Raw genomic sequence first — 6,826 nt, 5'->3', positions numbered from 1 at the left:
TAACGGCACTAATTTTTTTTAAAAATACGTGATTAATGACCACCCCTTATTTGGAAAGCATGTACTGCGGAATTCTAGTCGCAACATAGCGGGCAGGTCCATGTCAAAATTTTGCAGTAATAAATTTAATAATAATAATAATAATGCAAATATTTGTGGAGACTGAGGTCAAGTTGTATTTTACAATTTTAAAAATGTGCAGAATTTCACGTTACTTCACGTTAAAAATTACCGGTAGATCGCTCTTAATATGAAAAGAAAAATTCACTGAACTGTCACCAACCTCTTACTAATGCTATTTATGCCATCTAGTGGCAGAAAAAAATGACCTCAACACAAATCAATATCACACTCACTTTTTACAGTTCTTTTTAATTTGAACTAAATTTTATGAATTATTTTGAATTTACTGTATCAATTACTAAAAGATGCAACCATACTTTCATTATTTTTCATGTAGAAATAGTACCTTTAAAAACACATTTTGCAACTTGCTGTCGCTTGAAAATGACACCACAAGGGCTCAGATAGCCAATCACAGCCCACCTGTTTTCCAGGTTTGGTCATGTGACATTCACAAGCTGAGCTGTGATTGGTTACCTGAGCCCTTGTGATGTCATTTTCAGTCGACAGCAAGCTGCAAAATGTGTTTCTAAAGGTACTAATTGTACATGAATCATAATGAAAACATCATATTTATTATAGGCAAAATATTAATGCTTGACTGCCAAAAAATGGCTAAATAAGTAAAGTATCACTTTAATCGCCTGACACCCTTATTGTTATTGATATTATTATTATTATTATTATTATTATTATTATATTCTTTGTTATGGTTTAAGACTAAAGAGGCATACTAGGTGAATTTGAATATTTCTGGGCAACATACTGTTCTTGATTGGTGAAGTCGAGTAGTTTTCCGGTCTTGTAAACAGGTCACTGGCTATTAAATGCGGAAAATATGCAATAGTGTTGATATAATTTGCTGTTAAGTGTCTCTCTCATTAAGTTGATTTCCTTTCATTGTCTGCTTCCATGCTGGCTTCACACCGCCTCCTCCGCCCACCGCCAGGCCCGTGGGAGACGTCCCATGAGTTTGTGTGCTGACGTCACCGACTCATCATGCCAACACTTGTTTCTATGCCACCCAGCAAAAAAAGTCTCCTGGCATAATTAAAGTTCCAGGCCCCCCCGGGAAAGGGACGATTCATTAACGTGTGAGTCATTGCTTTCCATTCTGTGCTCACTTCAAATCCTGAAGCTTTTCCTGCAGTCATTAACTGTGTTGTTGGGCATGAATCAATACTGTCGTCACTCCACTCAGTGACACAATTATTACCCCTCAAATACAAACATTTAGTCATTGAGCTACATTTAGCTAAAGGTTAGATGTTTTTTTTGTTTTTTGTTTTTTAGCCATGACTGAAAGTCTTGGTAGCAATTACACGGAAAGGTATCTTATGTTAGTGTAAAAGTGATGCAATGAAAAAGGACTTTGGCAAACCTTTTTCATCCTCTCCGAACCAAACCGCATCCATTAATTCCAATACCATTATTTCATAAATGAAATGCTATCGACTTGTGCCACTCGACTTTTCTTGGCTCAGCAGTACATTATCTTGATTCAAATTCGAGCCATTGCCAAATGAGAGCCTGTCACGTGTTCTTAAGAGTTTTGACCGTTTGGCCTCCATTGTAATATGAAATGTTCTCCAATGACCATGTGTTTAAAACAGAAGGAAAATTCAGTTACCATCAATATCGAACTTCAGTTTCTGAAGCGACTTTCTCTGAAGTGGATGTGAAAGGAGCACTTGGAGGTGCCAAAAAGTCTTTTTATTATTCCTTTCATTTGATTCTCATCCTTGAAACTATTCAGTGTCATCATTTTGTACAGCCACTGTCAAGCCTTTTCACATATGCTCTCACCAGTGATTCAACACCCAGAAACCAATTTCCTTGTTCCATGCAATCTAAGAGACAAATAGGCCTCAGACATTTGACTTGACAGCCTAATATTCAACGCGTCCAAGAGACCCCAAGTGCAATTATGTATGACGCCAAATGCGTCACCTTCAATCGATTTCCCCCTAAAACAAAACTGAAATGTTTTATCAACCATCATTGTCTCTTGTATACGCTGATTAGCTTGGCCATTGGAATCTGCCACAACCTGAAAAGTCAAAGTTGTATTTAAATTCAACAATTTCATTTGAGGGAGAATATACTGTGATTTGATTGTCATCATATACAATTTGCAGTCATTTGAATACCTTTTAGAAAGGCTGAGATGTCGCTAGCAGTTGCCTTTATCTCTGCAGCCATATGGTGTTCAGAAAAAAAAAAAAAAAAGACTAATTAACTGATGATTGAAAAAGTATTATTGTATCTTGTTTCATTTGGACAGCTACACTTTTTATTTTGCTAAACAAGCAACTCCCAGATGTGAATGAATAACTGTGGGAAAACAGTGTCTTTGCTAGCTTTGATTGTAGTCCTCTTTTTAAACACTGAAAGCTCCATTAACGTAGTCTCTGTAAATTAAAAAATAAATACATCTTCTAAATTTGACACACCACAGAAGAATGTTACCAACCCTGCCAAAGTGTAATGATTAAAAAAAAATAAAAAATCACCAACAAGATACACTATTTTCCACACTGCAACAAGAAGTGCTAGCAACCAGCTAGCTTGTAGCGAACAGACGTCAGGGCTTTTCTTTGTAAGTGGAATTTTTATGTTTAAAGTGTATCTAAGTTATTATATATTTGCTAAAATGCTTCACACTCATATGAACTTTTAAGTGAAGTACTTTGCACCCATTTCTTCAGATGAACGGTACCAGACAGTGTGGCTGTGTTTAAAATGAGTCATACCGTCTGGGGCAAAAGCGAAAATGAGAACTTTCATTGCTAATGTATAATCGCATTCTTACTTGCAACACACTTCCATCCAAGCAGACAGTTATGTTATTCTAAGATAATGCACTATTGCGCTTTCCCCACCCCTTATTAGTGCAACACCATTTTTTGTAACCGGATAGGGAACATCCCAAATAAAAAGAGAGGAAGCAAGAGAATTGTCAGAGCATCTTTGCCGGTTTGTAACTGACAACTCTGCTCTCCTCGCTGTGAGTAAAACGAATAGGTCTTCTCTTCTCATCCTTGTGTTGTCATTCTTATGTTTTGGTGTCTAAACCTAACAGGAATGCACTTATATAGCGCTTTTATTGACACCACTGGGCAGCTCAAGTTTTTATGAGCAAGTCATACCGAACGCCCAAGTTTATCACTGGGTGTTGTTTAGCCATGCCCAAATAATCAGGAAAAAATTAGCTCAATGTCCGCAATCCACTTCTGTGTGGTGGTCAGTCTTTTCACTTTTTCAACAATTATCTTAAAACAATATATAATGTGATCTAATGTATTCAAAACAAAACCAATCTCTGAATTCACTTTACAGTTTTAGCTTTGTTTAGTGTGAAACGCGAATGGTTATAGTTTTATATTTAACATAAGACACATAACATACAACTGTCAACACTTCTGAACGACATGAGTCAATTATTGAGTTTATGTTTTTCTAATTGTTTCAGTGCTATTGTGAAGACTATCGTGATAATACCGCAGCTTGTATTGTCGACAATTAAGGAGTTGGCCCTGGCTGAGAAATAACAACATTATGTGTCCTATTGGCCATTAAGCAATTCTTCGGAGAAATACACTCACTTATCTCGTGCTCTAAATGGGGGAGGGTTCAGCTTTGATGAAAAACTAATCAGCGCTTTTTTCCTATTAGTCACATCCCATTTGCATTTTGTTGATTCAAAGAGAACCTTCTAACAAGACGTCCAAGCTTTGAACTGAGAAAGATTTAGAGGAAAGCAATAAGAAAGATTTCTTGTTTTCACGTGGTCAGTAATGAATCCTCCCAAAAATCAAACAAGTATATTTGCCAGCTCATTGATATGGAAATGAAGAGGCCCTGGAGCGTCACAGCCTCACTTTCTCCACCTTGACTCAATTACTAGTGGACCCATTGACAGGGAGGAATTCTTAATTGGAAATTGATTAAAAACAATTTCTGTGACTCCACTTTGTTTCTCTTTGTATCAAATCATCCAGCAGGTAATAATTGGCCCAAAGCGATTGATAGCTTGTCTCATTGGATTTATAATGAAATGATATCTGTCCATGCCTATCTCGATTAGCCCACTTTTTTTTAAACGCAATTCTTTTACTGAGCTCATCGACTATCGCATGGACCGGCCCGCTTAATTTGCAATAAACACAACCTAAAAACATGAAAATGCATGCAGGGTTAAGATATCAATCATTTAAAAACTCAGCTTGCAGTCCAAATGTAAACCAAAGGTCAGCCCTGCCCCGCATCAAAAATTGAATAGAGCCACTCCCAAACTCAACAACAGGATTTTCGTGTAGAAAAAGATTCATAAAAGGAGAATACGACTATTCATGTTTACTGACATCAAACTACATAAAAAAAAGATGGACGGTGAACAAATATCTATAACAGATTGTATTTGAACAAATTCTTTTTTATTATTTTTATAGTTTTGGCATGTGTGAGTTGCACCTTGCTCACCAACAATCATCTAAATTGCTAATCATCGATTAATATTTCATGATAATTCTGTGACACTGTCTGTAGCCATTTGCCTTTAAGTCCCTCCAAAGTGAAAATAAATGTCTTCCAATTTTGACCCATGACAGAGAAGATGTTTTTAACCCTGCCAAATGGGATTTGCTTAAAAAAAGAAAAGAAAAAGAATTTTGGCTGAATGCTCTGAAGCCACTCACTACTTCAGCTGTATACTCTCCATCAAATACAACCGCTATGACCAGGATCAATGGATGCAGCTTCGGCTAGCACGTTTCTTACATGTTTGGGCCTCAAAAATATATCCACATAAAGCCTCCAGTGGCTCGATTCTATCCCACAGGGTCAACTTGGTGCTTTTCCATGCTGCAAAAAAAAAATGAAGCACATGCTCTGAAATAGCCATGCCAGAACAAAGCCTCTGTTCACATGCTGGCTGCTGTTTTGATTTTTTTTCCGCCTTGCACTCTCACCTTATGTATTTACTTACTTTTTTCCTCTGTTTCACACTTTGTCTTGCACGTGACGCACACAAAATATTCTCAAACGCCGTTCGTTTTGCTTAGTCACAAAATATTCGATTTAATAACGCGTTAGCTGATCTAGTATTTCTTGCGTTTTTCATTATTTTGTCCGCTCACAGTTCACAGATTTTTGTACTTGTTTCAGAGAACTTAGCAAAATTCCATTTTTGTGAGTCACACGTGTGAAGCAGCCATTTGAATGTAAATGTAAACTACTTACATGTGCGGACAGAGCTAACTTAAGAACTTAACGAACAGATATTTTTTCCAAACCTAAATACAGAACAAAACAAAATGAACGATGTATTTCGACTCAAGGTGTCAGTTTGTGGAACAATCTGGATTATAAAACCTAATCATTTCAGTCCATTTGTATTTTTAAAAAATGTATAAAAGCTCAATTACTGGAAAAATATATATAGCGCAAGGTCAAGGCTGTTGAATTATTTTGTTTAATTGTTTCCATGAAAGCCTCTTGACTGCTTACTGTCATTTATTATTATTATTATTATTATTATTATTATTATTATTATTATTATTATTTATTTATTTATTTTTTTTTATCAGAGGTAGATGTAACTTTCACTTTCTGTCCCCTTTCATTTCTTTTTTAAAGAATGATTTTTTTTTTTTTAAATTGAATTGATATTGTCCATTTGTATTTAAAAAAAAATGTATAAAAGTTCAATTACTGGAGAAAAAAATATATAGCACAAGGTTATGCTGTTGAATTATTTTGTTTAATTGTTACCATGAAAGCATCCTGACTGCTTACTGTCATTTATTATTATTATTATTATTATTATTATTATTATTATTATTATTATTATTATTATTATTATTATTTATTTATGTATTTATTTATTTATTTATTTTTTAATCAGGGGCAGATATAACTTTCACTTTCTGTCCCCTTTAATTTCTTTTTCTTTTTTTTAAAGAATTAAATATATTTTTTTAATTGAATTGATATTGAAAGAAACAAAAAATATCTTGAAATTTGCAAGTTCTCAATTATTACCTAAGGCCTGGAAGAACAACATAATTGTGTGAATGTGACACACATGAAGGGACAATGGTCCCTTCCGGGGGTCTTTGAAATAACTTAAAGTTGCAGAATTTGGAATTCTAAACAAACATTTCACACAAACCTTTTTTTTGTTACTCCGAAAAGCTTCCCCTCCCCAAATTTAGCATAATAATTATTCTCCAGTTTAGTGAGCTTTTAAAAGATTGTCTTGTTTTCTTGTTTTTGTTGTTGTTGTTTTTTTTGTTTTTTATGTAGTGATGCTGCCACTGGAAGCCTACTAGAAAAAAAAGTGTTTACTTTTTAAGGCTAAAAAAATGCAAAACAAAGGCACTAGTTTTCGTGAGAAAGAGGTAAAAATATCAGATGTTCAAATATCTTACTGAATATACCATTATTGTACTTCTAAGTACAATGTTTTCAATAGAATAAGTGACCTAGATTGTTAATTACCATCTACCAGCCACAACAAAGCTCCCTTTGGATTGTGCATCCAAAATTCAAGTCTTGAGACTGAGCAGAAATTTTTAATACTTTTTCCTCGCTTACACAATAGTACCGGTACGTACATTTTTTTCCAGCCTACTGTTCCTAGAATGTCTCATTTAATGTTACAAACGACGGGACAACAAATGACCCTTTGAGCGCTGTGCTT

Source organism: Festucalex cinctus, chromosome 11, assembly GCF_051991245.1.
Source record: "Festucalex cinctus isolate MCC-2025b chromosome 11, RoL_Fcin_1.0, whole genome shotgun sequence".
Classification (NCBI taxonomy): Eukaryota; Metazoa; Chordata; class Actinopteri; order Syngnathiformes; family Syngnathidae; genus Festucalex; species Festucalex cinctus.
The sequence above is the reverse complement of the archived record's forward strand: the minus strand, read 5'-3'. Positions refer to the sequence as shown.